The 20,480-nt window shown below is 40.8% G+C and overlaps 1 protein-coding gene across 3 annotated transcripts in view; it reads left to right on the top strand.

The window, feature by feature from the left end:
* The first annotated feature begins 1,783 nt into the window (after positions 1-1,783).
* TEAD2 (TEA domain transcription factor 2) overlaps positions 1,784-20,480 on the top strand; it is an 84,681-nt gene continuing 65,984 nt past the window's right edge. The window contains exon 1 of one of the 3 annotated variants that reach the window (XM_077259639.1): positions 1,784-2,163. The gene's annotated coding sequence lies outside the window, so the exon portion shown is untranslated. Of the gene's footprint in view, positions 2,164-2,530; positions 2,661-20,480 lie in introns of those variants that run through there. The other 2 variants (XM_077259636.1, XM_077259638.1) reach the window with 2 other exon arrangements.

Genomic DNA, 20,480 nt, shown 5'->3' with positions numbered 1-20,480 from the left:
TAATGCAGTTATTTGAACCAATGGCGAGACTAAATTCAGAAGCAATAAGAATATTTAGGAAGGACTTAGTCTTCTCTTTCCTGCTTTACCTCTGACTATGACTCAAAAAACTGCACCAGAACCTGCATCTACGATTCCAGTTGAGTTCTGTTGCCCCGACCCCAGAATAAAAAGGTCAGCTTACTGCTCCAATAAGTGATACCTTGCTTATTGACATGGATTCCCTGTCAATTCCCTCACAAAACCAAAGTGAGCAGCAGCAACAAACTCATTTGCCCCTGTCCAAACTACAAGACTACATCAGTCATGAGATTTTCACAGATGGCACTCGTACCTATGATATTCTGTTGGGCTGCGCACATGTCCGATTTTTTTTCTTTGAACCAAGTGGTCCATGGAAAAGAACGGAGACCTGCCCCATTTTGATTTGAGGGTCAGATTAAAATCGTGAATGCAAGTCAATGGGTCAGAGAAAAATCGGACTGCACTCTGATGACATCTGAATGCAGTTTGATTTTCAAGGACTGACCGAATGGAGAAGGCGGAGAAACTTTTTTTAATATCTCCTCATCGGTGCCCAAATACTGTACTGCTACAGATGCCCTCTTCTATCTGTGTTTGCCCTTGCTGAGATAGGTTTCCATGTGAAATAATGTATCAAGAAAAGTAAATATCAGTGGCAGATTAATGTTGGAAAATAAAGTTGTAGTTGTGCAGGTCAACATTATAACAGATAGGGGCACAGGGTGGGACATATTACAGAAAGTGGTACAGGGTGGGGGACATTATAAAAGGAAGGGGCTAGGATGAGGAACATTATTACAGGAAGGGGCTAAGATGGGGACATTATTACAGAAAGGGGCATAGGGTGGGGGACATTATTACAGAAAGGAGTATAGGGTGAGGGACATTATTACAGAAAGGGGTACAGGATGGGGGGCATTATAACAGGAAGGGACTAGGATAAGACACCATTATTACAGGAATGGGCTAAGATGGGGACATTATTACAGGGAAAGGGACACAGAGTGGGGGGACATTATTACAGAAAGGGGCGTAGGGTGGGGGACATTATTACAGAAAGGGGTACAGGATGGGGGCATTATAACAGGAAGGGGCTAGGATAAGACACCATTATTACAGGAATGGGCTAAGATGGGGACATTATTACAGAAAGGGTCACAGGGTGGGGACATTATTACAGAAAGGGGCATAGGGTGGGGGACATTATTACAGTAAGGGGCACAGGGGGGACATATTACAGAAAGGGGGATAGGATGGGGGACATTATTACAGAACGGGGCACAGGGTGGGGGACATTATTACAGAAAGGGGTACAGGGTGGGGGGCATTATAACAGGAAGTGGCTAAGATGAGGAACATTACTACAGGAAGGGCTAAGATGGCGACATTAATACAGAAAGGGGTGTAGAGTGGGGAACATTATTACAGAAAATAATTTCTGTAGTTTGTAGTCCAATAGTCGTGCGGCTCCGTGTGACCAGAACGTTGATTTTAGCTTAAGCTCTCAAACAGAGGATGGAAATGCGTTTCCCTTTGCTTTGTTTACTTTTTTCTATCTCGCCTTAATACTCCCAATATAAAGGTTTCCGAACTGCTGGCCGGATGGTTGAAAAATAAGTAACTTGTGCCTTGTAAAGTTGTAGCACTAGTTCTCAGGGCAGCTGCCGGCAGTGTTACATGAGTCTCGGAGCGGAGGAGGAGGCCTGGGTGACCACCGCCCATCCCTGTGCCAACCCCTCCTCTGAACTGCAACTGACTCATTGAGCTAATTTCATTCCTCTCTTTCATTCCAGAGATTCCTCTGAAAAGCTGTCACCTTTCCAAAATACCAAGCCTGATTCCAACCACCAGCACCAGCACCACCAACAACAACAGCAAGCGGCCAGGCTGGCCAGAGAGCCCTCCTCATCCTCACCTGACCTTCATCAGACACAGAGGAGGGGGCAGAGACAATCCCTCTCAGTGCTGCCCAAAAGGAAAAAAAAAATACAAGTCTTTCCCCTACAAAGTGCTGACCAGGATTGCCTTTCTCTGCCCCCCATTCAGTTCTTTCTCTTGGCTTCCAGATACCCCACAATAGCTGCCTAGTTGCCACCAAGTTCTTCTGTAAAAGCCCCGCACCGTCCCACTGCTGGCAAGGTAAGCAGAAAAAGTTTCCAGATCTGTGTATTTTTCCCTCTCCCTCTTTCCCGGTCTGTCTATCACAGGACTGGGAGCTTGAAATCCTTGTCGTTTTTCGCATGTTTGGCATTTTTTGGGTTCCTTTCTCTCTTCCTGATCACTTTGAGCCTGGATCAAGCTGGAGAGGAGGATAACTGAGAGGCTTTTCTCCTTTTTTTTTTTTTTAGTTTTGTCCTTTCCAAGAACATGGGCGAGTTGGGGGGGTCCATTTGCCTTTTTTTCCTCTACTTTTTAGCTGCTGCTGTGATTTGGATATTGAAGTTGGACAATGGATCTGATGTTACTTAGGTTGTTCTCGGGGCTGTCGCCTGGGATCGGACGAATTGTCAACCCAGGGATATCTATACGACTTACTGGAATATTTGCAAAGTTTAAAAGTAAAGACCCCCCCACCCAATACAAAACTCTTTTCTCATTTTTTCCCTACTTCTATTATACCAAGAGTTCTCTGATCTGTAAGTACAACTTATTGTCAATTGTAGGATACTCTTTAGAACTTCTTTGTTTTAGCGACTGGTCTCTGTAGCCTCCTCCCCACCACCACCAGACTGTAATCTGCTCCGGTTCCCTAGCCATTTATGTCCTGATCCTTTGTTTTTCCATTTTTCTGCTGAGGTAGGCACAAATCCCCAGCACAGTGTAAAGCGTGAAGTTCAATCTTCCTCTACTGCTTTATGTTTAGTTTTCATAATTCCAAAGATTGAAAAAAAGACTCAAGTTCAACCTTTCGCCTCTTTTTTTCGACACTATACATGACTTGACTCTCGACAACCCCTCATTTAACTCCTGAGACCCTATCTTAAATGATACTTTGAATCTAATCTTTTAATGAACCCCTTTTCCATATTTCAAAAACTATAAATACCAAGACCCAAACTTAAATGACACTATGAATCTAATCTCTTTAATGAACCCCTTTTCCATATTTCAAAAACTATTCAAACTTTTTTTTAGAAACGTAATGATTGAAAAATGTGAAAGGGTCCAAAAGTTTAAAGGAATCCTCTTAACTCCCAAAAAATTAATTCTTTATACTCCCGGTTTACAGTTCTTCTGACACAAAGCCTGGCAGTCAATAAGTCACTTATGGATTGACCCTTTGAGTTCCAAGACGTTAAAGGCTCTTTGTCTTGGAGAAAAACTAAGGAAAAGGGGGGGAGGCGTTAAGGTTCGGAGTGGATTTGGATCTTGTATTTGCCATATTGCTGGATTGACGATTGCCCAACTGTTGCTGAGCAGCTTGTAGGAAATGGGAGCCGACATGGAAAACGCTGGAGGAAGAAGGGGGGGAGGTTGGAAAAAAAAAGAGGGAGAAGGACAGATAAGGAGGGAACAGAGCTGCCTTTCAAAGTTTGCTCTCTTTGTTCAGCTGCTTGGGCACTGCAGATCTGCCATGCTGGCTGGATTCCCTTGTTCTGTATTTGTTTTGTAGTATCCAGCCTGTAAATAAAAGCAGGAAACACTTTTACCCTCTTTTTTTACTCTGTGGACAGCAGCAAACAAGTCTTTTATGGTGTAACTGTAGAAGGGGGGTGGGGAGGCGATGAAATCACTGCACAAAGAATAGTGATCACAATCACTGCTACTAGTTTATATCGTTGCTGTCGACAGGCACAAGCTTTACACCATTTCGATTCTCGAAATACATATATATATTTTTTAAATATTTACTTATCGAGGAAACGTTCCATATTTTTAAACATCATTCTGTGAAATTTAGTTCTTGTTCGATTAAATTCTTGATCACGGATTTCCTGTGACCTAAAGGACATTTTCCTCTTCGAAATAACGAAGAAGAAAAGTCCTTTATCTACGTAAGTTAAAATGGGAATAGTTTGGTAACATTTGCACATATTACTGAACAAGGACAAGAACTTGTAGAAAGCTTCCTCAGGTCATAAAAAGTCAGGAAAGTTAAAGAGCAGCAATTTTTTTCGAAATGTTGACGTTTTTAAAAAAACAGCAAAAAACATCAGTTGATTTGATTTGGCTCTTTCTTAGTTTTGTCTGCCAACTAAGTACACACCAGGGGCATTTGTATTACTTTCCCAGGCTCCTGCATGGCAAGTCTAGTCTAACATGTTACCAAAGCCCTTGTTTTCTTTTAAATCTAGCCTAGTAATGCTATGATACGTTTTCAGATCACACTTTAAATACTCTATATCAAATGTTACAGCTCCCAAAACCAGACTATACTAAGAAAATGGATGTAGAGAATTAACAAAAAAGGGAAAATTTAAGAATTTTTATTTACTGATTTTTTTTTACATTTACATTTTTTTTTATTTTACATCATTTTTGGGTCGACAGCCATGAACTTTACGTGTTTGGAAGCTGTCAACAGTTTACGGTTTATACCGCGCGATTCTTGGCTGCACAACGCAAACCGCTACGTGTACGGAAGCCCTAAGGTGTATTTTAAGGATTCGAATGAGTCCTTTAAAGTTTATTATTCTGACTATATGGAAGTGTTACCAATCATTTTTGTCTGCACACATTGTCCAAGAAAAATGGCCAAAATGTTGGCCATCGAGTCAACATGAACACAGGAAAGTCACCGGCTCAAAAAAATGTCTGCTACTTGCGTTGCACGACTTTTTACGAGTTGCTATCTCGCATGTGTATCCTCACATCTGAAGGTCAGCTTCGTATTTATGTTACAGATTCTGCCACAACTACATGTTGGATGTTGCAACATGAAAAATCCTTGCACTGGGATTTTGCTCATCCTTTTTTTAATGAATTGATTTTTTGTGTTACATTATTCACAAGACTTGACAAATTGTAAGTAGGCTAAACATTTTTAGAAAGCTGCTGCCCAACCAAATGCAACCCTCGAAGGCATGTATGTGACCTTTAACTTTTTCTCCGCATATTTTTAAATATCATTTTCAGATGGGTGTCGGACCTGTCAACATGTTATTTGTATCAAGGCAGGATAAAACTATACATATTGGATTTAATTTAGGAAAATATGCCAAGAACCTAATGTCTGTAGGCTGCAAGAAAGCTCACTATTTCTGTTGGGGCAAACATAGCTTGGAATTTTACAAGACCCTAATGTCTGTAGGCTGCAAGAAATCCTACTATTTTTGTTGTGGCAAACATAGCTTGGAATTTGTATACTCAAATGTATTATTTTCCCACATGATTTGGCTGATACTTATCCTGATACTTATTGGTCGCGGACCCAGATCATTTTATATACTTCGTGTGTTTTTGTTTTTTGTATCTTTACTCTGGGAGAAGTGTTACATTCTTTGAAGAACATGTTATGTCACGTTACACAACTCAGAGATCCTATTTAGTGAGCCATGTAAAGGACCGTTGTGCATTTTGGAAAGGTCCAAAAGTTTTTTCCTAGGTCATGATGATATTTAGTCATCCTTGCCCACATCCATGAGGAAAAGCAATTCACTGGTGGTTAAAACTTTCCATGTAATGACTACTATAGTAACTTGTAGCTGGAGTGGGGGATGGTGAGTGAAGGGAACTTTGCATTGTTTATGCGTCAATGGACTGTCAGTGAGCTGTCAACAAATAATCCTCCACATACATTATCCTACCATGGGAAGGTGGGGGGAGATATCCTTGTTTGGTCGGAAGTTTACCAAATGAGATGTATAAATGTGTAAAGTAATGGGGTTCCAACCTTATTTTGTCAGACATTTTTATTACTTGATGCCTCTATCTAATGTCAAAGTGAAAATTGGTTACCGTAGAATTAGAGATGACCACATCTCAAACTCAATTCAAGCCCATCTTTTTTTATAAAACATTTAATATGTAATAAAAAGGTTTAGAAGATTTGATTGGTGGAGGTCTAATGTGATTAGTCCCACACCAATTGCTAAAAAAAAAGCAGGACAGAAAGTGCTCCAGGGAAAAATAAGAGAAGAACCCACCAGACATTAGGCTAAACTCAGCTGAGTCCACCAAAAATAGGTGTGCTCAACCGAGAACATCCAACGGTCTTAATGTTTATGGGGGTCTCCTGACTCTCCCCGACAGATGATGTTGGAAGAGAGAAAGATACAACACCTTGGATTTCCAAAGGCTCATTCCTTTATTTTCCGGGAGATAAACCACCAACAGAGAGGTATTGCCAGCAACTCTCTCATAGAGAACAAAAGTGAGTTTGGCCAAGCCAAGGAGGCCTCGTTACTCATAAGATCCAATAAGGCTGAATTCTGACTTCTTTTCTACTCTGGAAGATAAGCCACTGCAAGAGGAATCTGGCAGTGGTAGAGAACACATAGAGTGCTCATAGAGAACACAGGAGCTCTTGGCAGCGTGAGCTTTATTGGGTATGTGAGAGTCCAGGGAGATAGCTGTTGGCCAAACAATTATTTTGATAATATATAATGTTTATGGTGGCTAAAAGATTGAGCTAATCTTCAGCTATTTCCATCTACCCATTTCAGTGATTGATTACCTGACTCCTCAGATAGCGGCTTATCTCTGGTGGTAACAAAAAGATCATCCATTGGAAATCAGTGCTGATACTTCTCTCCCCCAATGTCATATGTCTGGTAAATGTCAGGAGGTCCCCATATACATTAGACTGTCGTTCAATCCTGCCAATATTGACAGGTGTTTGACGATTTTAGCCTAATCTGTATAGGGGCCTTTACAGTCAGCCATATCTACCCCTTTTCTGATTTTTTATGAGATCCTCTCCAATAATTTGTTGGCCAAGGGCTGTTGTTAGTGTAAACAAAGATCCAAAAGAATGGATGCTTTTCAGAAAAGAAGAATTATACGGATTTATATGACAGCTACCGGTACTTATCTTCTTATATTATGGATGATGACGGGTGTCTGATCAGGTGGCCAAGAACAACCAGAACAAGAAGCTTCCGCAGGAGAGTGACTTACATTATCTTAGCCTAAAGATCACATATTACCATTCAGGATATGACCTCTGCCTGAGAACATCTACAGATTTACTATGATTCTAAATCTTTCTAGGGCCACTAACTACTTTTAAATCCAAGACATTGGTTGCTCTTGATCTGCTTTAGTCACCACCTTCATTGGTCGCCTTCTTCTGTTTGTTTTTGCATTGAACTTGTAGAACTGGTTCCTGTTTTGAAACCTTTAAGCAATTTCTAATGGAAGGAGGGAAATGATCCTTAGGGTCAAATTTTAGACCTTATTCAGATGTAGATGTATCAGTATTTTAAAGCTAAAAGTAGAATTTGATCCTTACCAAGAAATAATGGACATGTGTAGAATTATTTATTTTATTCTGTGTATTCACTTCTAATTTTGTCTCCAAAATCTTATTAGTGCAAAATACTTACCAAATTTTCTAAAGTGATTTTTTGTTGTTGTAGACATATAGGGGTAAAGTGTGGATCATATACTGTATGCTTTTAGAATATATAGTAAATGACTAAATGCCCTTGCTCTGATCCTGTTATTTCTGGATAAGTTATGGTTGTAGTAACTGAAAAAAAAAGTCCTCAAATCTCCCAGGGATCATGGCTCAACCCTACGTAATGTATATTTGTTTTTAAAGGCCTTCGACTCAATCTCGAGCCATGGCATCTTGCTGGATAAACTATCTGTAGGAAGATCGATCTTGTGCAAGACTAGATAGGTCCACCCGAGTCTTCTCTACGGTTATCTTGATAATATTAAGCCATTGGGTTGCTGGTCTTCTTCTTCGCCTTGTTCCTTCTGTTTTTCTAACCATGATGTCCTTCTCCAGTGATTGCTCTCTTGGTATAATGTGCCCAAAGTAGGGAAGTCGTAGCTTTGTGATCCTTGCTTTGAATGACATGTCAGGCTTGATTTTTCCAAGATTGATTTGTTTGTTCTTCTTACCATCCTTGGTATTGATAACATCCTTCTCCTGTGCCACATTTCAAAGGCGTTGATTCTTCTATCTTATTTCTTTATCGTCCAGATTTCGAATCTGTATGTTACCACAGAAAAGAACAAATTATATACAAACTATATCTTTGTTGCCAGTAAAATGTTTCTCGATTTGAAGACCTTGTTCATTTACTTCTTTTTTTTTACTTGACCATAGCTATTTTCTTATTGACTTTCTGTGTCATCGCTGCATCTTGATTGATCAACAATCAGAGTAGATTGAAGCCCTTTACAACTTCCAGTTTGTCGCCATCCATTTGAAATGTGTCTCGGTCATACCTGGCAATAGTCAATATCTTTGTCTACTTTTTGTTGAGTGGCAGTACCATGTTCGAGCTTTCCATCTTGACTCTTGGAAATAAGTCCTTCATTCCATCAATGCTTGCTGCTATCAATGTTTGTATCATCTGTACATTTAAGATTCGTCCACCAATTCTGATTCTTTCTTCTTTTTCGGCAAGTCTAGCCTTCCTGAAAGTAGCTTCTGTATATAACCTGAAGATGTTACAAGGAAACCCAAAATCCACAATTAAATCTAGAATTTTCTTGTTTTTTCTCATTTTGATTGTTGGTGCATTACTTAGGTTTTTTTGTGCTTTCCATACAATGGTATACTAACCCAGCCGATGTAATGATCTGGTTGTAGTTCCACAACTTCTGGATAGTCCCAGGTTGGATAGTCCCAGGTTGGGCACCATTATTCTAAGCTCTTACTCTTAATACATTTCTGACCTTGGCAATAATGGCAGCAGTATGTTCATTGGGGTTGGGGTGTGGGGGCAGTTGTATATTTGTATGTACACTTACGTACGCTGTGCTATGTCCACTCATGTCTACAGAAATCTACATAGTGGCATCCATTCGTGGGTCAGTCTTCATGTACTGGGTGAAAATAAAAGCCCATTATATGGAATGGATATATGTATACAGAAGTGTTCTCGTCGTGATTTTGTTGCATACCCAACTCCAAAATCTGCCCAACTCCCATTAGCATCAATGAGAATTCTGCAACATCTGAAATCATCATCATGAGAAAAAAATGATGTGAATTATTAAAACAGATTCCTGGCCACAAACGGATTAGGCCCATTAAATAGAACTAATCTACTAGCGAATCCTTGACATGTCAACATGTAAGTTCACAGCAAAATAAAGAGGGTCAGCCTAAAGCCCCTCATATACCTTTGATACCATTCAACCTAATAATGGTTGGGCCAAAGGTTTGGCTAGCAGCCATTTCCCCCAGCTCACACATGCACTCTGCCGAGCGCTCTTGAGTTCTCGATTATCGAGAATCTATACAAATATATCAGGAAAGGCATCCAGGTCCTCAATAAACTCTTTTTAAAAAAAAAAAAAAAAAGAAAGAAATTGACCATTACAAAATGCTGTGAAAAAGCATTTCATAATTTCACTGCTTTTACAGAAAAGAATCCATAGTCTCACTGCTCTCACAGTAAAGAATCACAGTGATGATGTCCTTTTCTCTAAACGTAGAGGATTCCTTACATTGTGCATTGTGGTTCTTATAAATGTTCAAGGTTGCACTTTGCAATAAAAGTTATTCTTTATTATAAACCATTGGAAATCCATTAAAAAAAGCTTAGCTATGACAATGACAGGTCTGACTCCTGGTGAGCCTTGCCACGCTGTGAAGTGTGCTCTATTCTATGCAGATGGTGCAAATATGACCCTCTAGAGGGAATAAAAGCCTATTCTTTGAGGGCACTAACCCTATTACACTGTGTTGCCTAAACCTGTGTCCAACACAATGAGGAGGGATTAGCCAGCGTAACCCTTTCAGTGCCAAGGAGAGCAACCTGCGCATTCACCGATTCTGGAGAGATTTCCCGTGTAGCTGACGGATTTACAGCTTCTCAATGTCTCGCCTATTGATACAAAAGTATACGCTCCCTTACATTATTGGCTAATTCTCATGTTTCTTATGCATTAGCGATAGTGATTCATTGGTCTATTACTGGACAGTCTTGGTGTCTCGGAAATGGCCGTGTCTTACCATGGACCACTGAGTTCTGCCCAATTAGGTCCACCAACCCCAACATATACACTCCCATGGTGCACATTGAATTTCCATAGTTCTCCATTCACCCGACAGAAGATAAGAGTGTACCTTTGACCTCTTGGTCCCTTTGGTCCCATATGTCTGTCCATTATGTGATGAACTGAACAGTCTTACTCTTGCCTATGAGGCTGTTGAGTTTGGATCAGTTGACGAGCTGCCAATCTAGACATCATTGTCTATACTTTGACCGTGTTTTACAGAATTCGACCTTACTCCACTCTTTCCATTGAAAGAACATGATCGTTCAGATGTGGAGTTCTAGTAGAACCTGAACCGGTCCCATTATTGTGGCCTTAGTCTAGAATTATTCACCATATTTGTGCAAGGGCCCAATTTTTTTTTGTCTGTGATTTCATTGTTCAAACAACTTCTTAGGTACACATCAGTACAAATGATTTGCATTCTTCACTATCATGGTTACTTTGCACGTAGAAAGAATCCAACAATATAAAACCTTTGAGCGGTTTACTTAGCAGCGCCCTAGGCCTGAGCTTGGCGGCTGGAAACACAGCACAGCCTGGAGCTTCAATCAGCGAGGTACTGGCACTAAGTGCAGTATTAGCATAACACCTTTTTTGGCAGAAGGGCTGCCAACATTTCCCTTTACTATGTAACGCATGTCTTTTAAAGCAACAGACCAGCATTTTATCGGAAACATTTTAGAAATTGAACTCTGATGGTTTGTGTGATGTACTGACTCAGCATCGGTGAAATGAATGGCGATGGGCTGTAATAATGCTCACAAGCTGTGAACACAAGTGGTACACTTTTTGGAAGATAGTCACCAGGCTTGGGGTAACTCTATTCAGACTTCTGAATCCTTACAGTGTGTGCACTGCACCCTGGTTTATGGTGCTGGAAGTTGGCGGAATGCAGGCACGCAGTCACATGCCGACTAGACATGCACTTCCTCATTCAATACAAGTGACTTGAGTGAAGTCGGATACGTCTAGTCGGAATGTGGTCGAATGTATGCAAATCACATTCTTGCAGTCACATGACCGCTCGCTCCCTGCGCCAGCACCGGAGAATCCTGACAGTGTGCACTCTTTAAGATTCACAAGTCTGCAGTTTTTACCCACAAGTCTGGAAATCCATTTTAAAGATATAATGTTTTTTGGTAGCCCGTATGTTTGGTTGGCTATGCGAAACCCAATATCAGTCTCATAGTCTAAAGGTGCATTTAGACCAGTGTTTCTCAACTCTAGTCCTCAAGACCCCACAACAAGTCATGTTTTCAGGATTTCCTTAGTATTGCACAGGTGATAATTTCATCACCTGCTCAAGTATTAGTTCCATCGCCTATGCAATACTAAGGAAATCCTGAAAACATGACCTGTTGTGGGGTCTTGAGGACTGGAGTTGAGAAACACTGATTTAGACTAAAAGACAATCGGCAAACGAGTGTTCATAAGAATACATGTCCCCAAATATTGGTCCATGGAAACTTGATGCTACTTCAGTAGTTTATTCTACATAAAAATCATTATCGGCAGCTTCTAAACCGGTGGATATGCAGCCAATATCACACTACTATATGAGGACAGTTGATCTATTAACGTTTCTTCTGTTCATTGGATTGTGTAAACTGGCCAGTAAACAGACGCCATATGTAGTCGATCGGCTCCGATTTATAGGCAGAAACTGTTCTACCTAACAGCACCATAAAGCCTCTACACACTTTAGATGCCTGTCGGCTAAAAGATGGTTTCGGCGATCGTTTGGCCGGCAGCTATCTCCTCTGTCTCACCTGTAGATCTCTGCCGAGCGCTCCTGTATTCGCCACTGCCAAACATCTCTGGCCTATCTCCAGGAGAGCAAAAGGATCGGCAGTCTGAAATCGAACATGTCGAATCCTGAACTCCCCCGACAATCATCTCTCCGGGCCCTCAAACACATTAAACTATTGTCAAACCCTTCGATAATGGCATGTTTAGCCAACGTGTGTATTGGGGGGGGGTTGAGATAGAAACTTTTTTTTCGACAATCTTGATTTACATAAAAGGTGGACTTTGAGACAATGCCTTTTGTGTAACCTAACATTTTACATTGATACCTTGACTTTTTTTAAATGTTTTTTTTTGTATTACTTCTTAAATAGTTTCACCATCTATAACAATATTAGGTATAACATGACATTTTTACTCAATTTTGATGAGTTTTATGGGGCTGGTGGCTTCGAACAAAAAAAAACAGCATGGTTTTGGTGTGCTCTCTTTATCATGCATTTTCCCATAGACTTAAAAACAAAAACCCACATAAAATGCATGCAAAAATATGTACAAAAGCTAATTAAAAATACATGAAAGCGTTTTTTGCAAGCCGAATAACAAATACTGTGAAGGAGGTCTTCTAATAATACATATCGAGCTACGTGAACTGCACAGCAGCGCCCATTTTTCAGGGATAAGGTCAGGGGTCTTTTCTCTTTTTTTCCCATGCCTGTCGGTGTCTAATTAAAAATGTCATATTCTGCTGTTTCAGCAAATGTCCCGGTGATCTGTTTAATTAAACAAAAACCTTTCTCCCTGGTGACATGTTGTCTGCAACCTGTGTGGGTGGAGAGGGGGTGAGAGCCTAATCTACAGGGTTGTGATAGGCAGGCACTGTAGAGTTGCCTGAGGGAAGACACCATGTCTTCAGGGTAAGACCAAAAACTGGTGATGAAAGTCATGAGATCAAAGGAGTCTCTAGAAGGTAAGCTGTGTTTATAATATTTACTGCACATATTCTTCGTATTTTTTTCCTAAAAAAAATGGAAACAAAACATGATTTTGTGTGCACAATGTCAAGATGGCTCCGGCTTTCTTAGAAATTACAAAATGTGCAATGAGAGGCCAAATGCAAATCGGAGGGTAATTTTCATGATTGATCCTTTAGAAGATATTGAAGCGGGGCTTATACATCCAAAAAGTCCATAGTGGAAGGTATGCGCTTATCAAAATGAGCTTTCTGATTCCTGTAGAGGTAATAATGTTGCTTCTTAGATGGTGGTACTTGTTTACCACAAGGTAAAAAATTGCCCAAATGGGCCAAAGAAAATGGGGCACCATTTTGGAAGTAATTATGGTCTTTGTGTGCTATAACACACTTTTTGAGTAGTCTACAGTTGTGAGAAACTAATTTAAAGGGGATTGGTGTTAATGGGGTTATCCAGCACTATTTTACTACAAGTCTAAGAGCTAACTGTTAGGTAGTCGCTAACTAACTGCCTGTTTTGAGTGGTGAAAATTTCTGCCGCCACAGAGTGGCATAAACCACTCCTGCCGGCAATTCGGCTGCTTCCGTTGCAGTCTGCTCTGTTGATGGGGCGGGACTGCCAACATCATGCTGATTGACTGTGGGAATTCGGCTATCAATCAGCATGACGATAGCAGTCATGCCCCAGAAGGAGACAAGCTTCTCCATTGAGGTGGAGTACTTGAATCACAAGCAGGAATGACAATGTGGAGCAGCTGAATCTCCGGCAGGAGCAGTCGATGACCGATCTGAATGGGCACGAGAGAGAACCGGCAGATGGTTAGCTCTGTTAGTTTTTAGGCCCATAGTAAAAAAAAATAAAAAGGTCCTGGAGAACCCCTCTAAATTAATGCTAAGATGGTCCGCCACAGGTGAATAGCATTGGGTATGCATGGTAAGCAAATTGCATGTGTTTTATTATTTTATATTTTTTATTTACCGTAGATCTCTCTTGCACAACCTTTCTGCCAGCTTTTATAAAAGCTTTTGAAAAAACCTAGAGAATTTCAAGTTTTTTTACATCCCATAGAAAAGCCTATGGTTAAATCACCCCCCCCCCCCCTCAAAAGAAAATGTGTAAAAAAAATAATAACTATACCTACACCCAGATATTGCGTATTTTAAACTTTATAAACAAAGACTCTTAATGTGAACTCCATAGAATGTTTCACTATGTGTGCCTAGAACCAGCCTCTGTATCACTTCCAAACTGAACATGACTTCTGTCTATAAAATGGCCGACTCCGCTGTTATTGTTTTGTTTTGGTCACAGAGCGAAGATTTCAATTTTTTCTTTTTTTTTCAGTTCTACTCTACAATTCCGGCTTTTTTCATGGCTACATTCTTTAAGTGACCTTTTTTTTTTCCGTCTGCAGAGTATATGACATAATGCTGGCTTTCCGTGGCAGAGGATCCTTTCTTGTTTAGGAAATTGGTTACATTCCAAATGTTTAGCATTCCAGAAAAAAAGGCGGAAAATTCAGATGCTGGAACTGAGCTGTTCTTGTACACGCACGGTTTTCATATCCACATTCAGCAACTTTTTCAAGCCATTCATTTTGCTGAGATCATAATGAAGCTAAAACCTTTAAATTTTTTGGCATTCTTTCAAATTTAACAATAATTTTTATATATACATATTTATATCTTCACTATCATACCAGTGATTGCACCAATAATTGGCCATGTAGCAGCTTACCAAAAAGGTTCCATTTTTATTTTACTTTTTTATTTGATCCAAAATTTGTTAAAAATGTATATTTGAATGATTTTCCATTTCCTTGTAGGATTTTATATTCTAGGGGGTCCAATCACCGGGACTGACCAGCTACTGCCAGAATTGGCATCTCGAGTATCCATTCAAATTTATTCAAATCTGTAATTGTCTCTCTGAAAAATCTTTTGTAAGGTTTTTTAATTTGAGCTTTTTCTACAATTTTGGATGTTTTTATTTTGAGCATTTTTAGGTTACCTGTTTTTCCTTACTTTTGTCCAAACTTGTTTTTTTTTTTAGCTCCATTCAACAATGAAGAACCCACTAAGGGTTTCTGAAGCCCAAATGCTGGCAAAACACTCAAAGTTACGACTTGCATCTCAATGTATAGAGTGTTTTCGATAAGCTCGGAGGATGGACGGGTCACTTCTTTTTAGCCACTTGAGGTTGTTGGAAACCTGGAGCAGTTAAAAGATGCCAGAACTTATGAGTGGCTTTTACAAAGAAATGCGTCTCTTTATTTACGGTAGTTGTTACTGCTTTTTCTGGCAGGTTACAGAGTGGATCTGCCCAAAACAAACCTTATGTGCACATACCATTAGTGTGTTTTCAATGGGGAGAGAGGAAATGGCCTTGGCCGGACTTTGAGAGTAGACTATCTTCAACAAGAGCAAAGTATTGGGCATGCATTCTTTTTCTTTTCCCCTGACATCTGTTGTTAGGGTAGAGTCAGTACATCACAATAAAATAGACTCGTACTTGGACTGGCCCGTAGGAGAACAGGTAAATCCCCCGGTGGGCCCCTCACCAACCTATATAAACTTTAGTTGGCACAATTTGATTCTCTATGTACAGAAAATGGTAGCATCTCATCATTCATTTAACAAACTACCAGATGTAAATCTGTGAATGAATGTAAAGTAATATCTACATGTAGCTGTGGGCTCCGAGAGTGAATTTTGGTGCGTCTTTTTAGGACCCAAGTCCGACACTGAGCAGGTTTACATCTAATGTGTATTGGAATCTTTTCCATCTCATGGCATGTCTAGTAATGTTTTTATTGGACTCCTTTCGGCACCGGGTTGTGACTGTCGAGACAACCTCCATCATTCCTTTTTCGTTCCACAATTTTGCCCTCTTGGTTATCGATACAATATTTAGTCGTTCCGCTCCTGATCTCTGTACGAGTCATGTTTGGTCACTTATACAAGAAGACCTCTGGCTCGGAGTTTGCATGCACAGGTAACTTATTTCAGGAAGTGTCGGAGTTGCCTGGCTACTTTTGTACCAACACACGGTCGGTAACATTGTAACTCGACCTATCTCCAGTGCAATGTGACATTGAATTTTTTATTATTTTTTGACCTTTTAATAAACTTTTTATTTTGTTTTCTGGTAAACATCAAAGTTTCCAGACCAACCTTGTAAAACTTCTGGCTTTCTTATCATCCTTCTTCTGTCCCAAGGGGATCCTTCACAAGTCTGATAACATCTCTTTCCATCCCCCATCTATTCACTTACCCCCAGGGGGGTTGAGAAAACTGGGCAAGTCCAGATGTGCAGCAGGGCCTCTCCCAGAAGGTATGGGGTGTTTAAGTTTCTGTCATTCTGTAAGATAACAATCACAGTCTGCCTGGCTGTAGGATGAGTGAGTCTTTGGGTATGTGCACACGTCAGGATTTCTTGCAGAAATTTCCTGAAGAAAACCGGAAATTTTCTGCAAGAAATACGCATTTTTTTTTTTGCATTTTTTCCCGTTTTTTTGCGGTTTTTTTAGCGTTTTGCAAGCGAAATTAGCTTGCAGAATGCTAAAGTTTTCCAAGCGATCTGTAGCATCGCTTGGAAAACTGACTGATAGGTTGGTCACACTTGTCGAACATAGTGTTTGACAAACATAGTGTTTGACAAGTGTAACCAACGTTTTACTATAGATGCTGCCTATGCAGCATCAATAGTAAAAGATAGAATGTTTAAAAAAAATAAAAAAAATAAAAAAAATGGTTATACTCACCTGCAGACAGCCGATCTCCTCAGCGGCGTCCGTTCCTATATATGGTGTGTGTGCAGGATCTTCGATGACGTCGCGGTCACGTGAGCGGTCACGCGACCAATCACAAGACTGCAACGTCATCGCAGGTCCTTCACACACACCATCTATAGGAACGGAAGTGGCAGCATGCACCGCTGAGAGGCGGGAAGACTCCGGGGGCCATCGAAGGTGAGTATATCACTATTTTTTATTTTAATTCTTTTTTTTTACCAATTATATGGTGCCCAGTCCGTGGAGGAGAGTCTCCTCTCCTCCACCCTGGGTACCAACCGCACATGATCTGCTTACTTCCCGCATGGTGGGCATAGCCACATGCGGAAAGTAAGCAGATCAATGCACTCCTAGGTGTGCGGAATCCCCGCAATTCCGCAAATTTAATGAACATGTTGCTTTTTTTTCCGCGATGCGATTTTTTCGCGGAAAAAAATGCAACATTTGCACAAGAAATGCGGAATGCACTGTAAATAATAGGAGGCATATGTAAGCGTTTTTTTCGCATTTTTATCACATTTTTATAGCGAAAAAACGCGAAAAAAAATGCAAAAAATACTGAACGTGTGCACATGGCCTGAAGGTACTGGGTTGCAATGCAATTTTTTTTTTTTTAACACCAATATGTAGGTTTTATCTCTTTATATCGGAATATACAATTCGAAAACATTCATAGATTCATAGAATTGGAAGGGACCTCCTTGGTCATCAGGTCCAACCCCCTGTCCAAAGCAGCATTCATGGCTTGTCGTTAAGCTTTTCCACACTCTTAAGAAGCAATGATTATTATTATAATTTATTTATATAGCACCATTAATTCCATGGTGCTGTACATGAGAACGGGGTTACGTACAGAGTTATAGATATCGTTTACAGTAAACAAATTTACAATGACAGACTGGGATAGAGGGGAGAGGACCCTGTCCTTGCCGACTTACATTCTACGGGATAATGGGGAGGAGACAGGAGGTCTGGGGTGCAGCAGCTCGGGTGGGGTGAGGCGGCAGCTCGGGTGGTTGGTGAGGCGGCAGAATGGTTATTGCAGGCTGTAGGCTCTCCTGAAGAGTTGAGTTTTCAGGTTCCATCTGAAGGATCCGAGGGGTGGTGGATAATCGGATGTGTTGAAGTGTTGAATTCCAGAAGATGGAGAATATTCGGGAGAAATCTTGCAGGCGGTTGTGTAAGGAACAAATAAGTGTAGAGGAGAGTAGGAGTTCTTGGGAGGATCGAAGATTACGTGAGGGAAGATATTGGGAGATAAGTTCATAGATTAGTTCAATGATGCCCATACATTCGGTAATATGCTACCATGTCTTTACATATTTGGGTGAATCAACAGAAAGGTGAATGGTAAACTTTGTGGAAATTTTAAAATTGATAATTTAGGCTGTACCGCAACTTTTCCTTTCGACAGGTGTATATGTGTCTAGGCTGAATGAAGTTAAAGAGGTTGTCCACTACTTTTACATCAATGACCTATCCTCAGGATAGGTCATCAATGTCTGATCGGCCAGGGTCCGACAATCCGTGCCCCTGCCAATCAGCTGTTATCAGTGGCGGTGGCTGCCGGCCGGAAGTACTCACTTACCAAGCTGCTTCGCCTACTTGCAGTGGCCACCGCAGATTGCTACACATCCGCCTCCTATTCATTTGAATACTAGGCGGATGTGCAGGACCAAGTCCCGGCCACTACAAGTAGACGGAGCAGCTCGGTAAGTGAGTACTTTACACAGCTGCCTCCAATAACAGCTGATCATTGGTGTTGCCGGGTGTCGGATCTCTACTGATCAGACATTGATGACCTATCCTAAGGATAGGTCATCAATGTAAACGTAGTGGACAATCTCTTTAAACACTATAATATTATGGCAGGTTTATACGGACAGATTTCTAGCCATAACGGTAGGGACAGATTTAGAGTCTCTTTTCCAAGAGAATTGCAAGAAACACTTTGATCAGTTTCAGCATAGCATGCTCCAATTCTCTGGGATGAGGAGGAGATGGAGAAAATAAGTTCTCCCATCTTTTTGCATTCCATGAAGCTGCGGAAATTGAACCGCATTCAGATGTCATCCGAGTGCAGTCCAATGTTTTTCACGGACTCATTGACTTTGCATGGTTAAGTGCGATCTGAATATTGGATCAAACTCAGGCATGCAGCGATCTTTATTTATTTTTTTCCTTCGAGAGTTTCTGTGCATGGTCCCATAGACGAACATTGGTCCAAATGTGATCCAATCTTTTGTCGGATTGCACACAAACAGCAAATACGCCATCAATTGGCACTCATTTACAGGTCCTTTTACGTGGGACAATGCAATTTGTACGGGGACAAGAGACTATGAATATGATCGTTGGTCCCGTATCGTTTGGATACTGCAGACAGGATATTCCTTGTTTGTCCAGAAGGACATACGTGCTACTTGAGCTGCATTTGTTACGAGCCGGAGGTCACATCCCAATGTAAGTCTATGAGAGTGAGAACGAGGTGTGCCATAGTCTTATACCGAGAACTTGTGACCGTTACATCTGACCTCACAAGAAGGTGGAACGGGACCAGAGCGGCTCCGGGAACAGTAGAAGATGGTAAGTATTTTACTACAGGCAGGGATCAGACATTAGTAATACCACTCTAGGGGGTGACATACAAAAAAAAAATACTAGCGTGGTGCTTTAAAGTTTCAAAAAAGCACTATATTGCCATTGAGACAAGGATTTTCATAGTAACTACACCAGCCTCATAAGGTCTGTGTCCTAAGTGTTTGAAAACAGATCGGGGAAATTAGCATTTCTTGGGCCAAAAAGTGCAGGATTCCCAAATGGGCATTTTTGAGTGGGGATGGGTCGGGTCTGGGCCTGGGGGCAAAACGTAAATGTCCGTAAAGTGGCAAAACTAACATTGGTAACAATGGAATGAACTTTACACCATTATTGCCTCTTTTAGTGTTCAAAGCACTTCTTTTATCAGATTGTTGTGTTCCCATAATGGCCTAGAAGGACAACTACAGTAAATTATGGACTATCAGCAGACTGCAGGACATGTTTATAGCACCCTGCCTTCTGTCCTTACTACAAACTGTCATGGATCTGCAGGAATCTGAACTTTCTCACAACTCTGATTGTATGTTATTGCAACACTTTGAAAGAATGATGTTCTGATGGAAACACTACTCAGATTCGAAAATTGCTGCGGAATATGTTATTGCTAGGGTAGATTCTAGCTTTCCAGCTTCCCGAGGCAAAAATTGAATGTGGCACCCTCCCTTCAGTGCAGTATAAACCTGCGGCGAATAAATCCAATTCCGCCATTTGCTTTTAAAGTATTCATTGTGCAGTAAAAAATACTTGTCACCATGAATTTCCAGGCCAAACTGACTTAATTTTTTTTTATTTTAGGGGTGAAAAAAATTCAAAAGTTAATGGGTCCATATACTTTGTTAATTTTGATAGGCCAAACATTTACAGATGTGGCCTTTCTTTATTTTTAATGGAAGGCAAGGGTGTACTTCAAATAATAAGAGGTGGCATTTGTTCGAACCTATGTTGAAGACAGTCGGGGCCTTCTTTTTTCTTGTTTTGCTATGAAGTAGGGTTGAGCGAAACGGGTCGTTCATTTTCATAAGTCGCCGACTTTTGGCAAAGTCGGCGTCTCATGAAACCCGACCCGATCCCTGTGCGGGGTCGGCCATGCGGTACGCGATCATGGCGCGAAAGTCGCGTTTCGTATGACGCGATTAGCGCCATTTTTTCAGCCAATGAATGAGCGTGGGCAGAGTGATGACATAGGTGTTAGGGGAGTGAACGCCTACCGTCAT

Source organism: Ranitomeya variabilis, chromosome 4, assembly GCF_051348905.1.
Source record: "Ranitomeya variabilis isolate aRanVar5 chromosome 4, aRanVar5.hap1, whole genome shotgun sequence".
Classification (NCBI taxonomy): domain Eukaryota; kingdom Metazoa; phylum Chordata; class Amphibia; order Anura; family Dendrobatidae; genus Ranitomeya; species Ranitomeya variabilis.
This window is presented reverse-complemented; position numbering and strand designations above follow the sequence as displayed.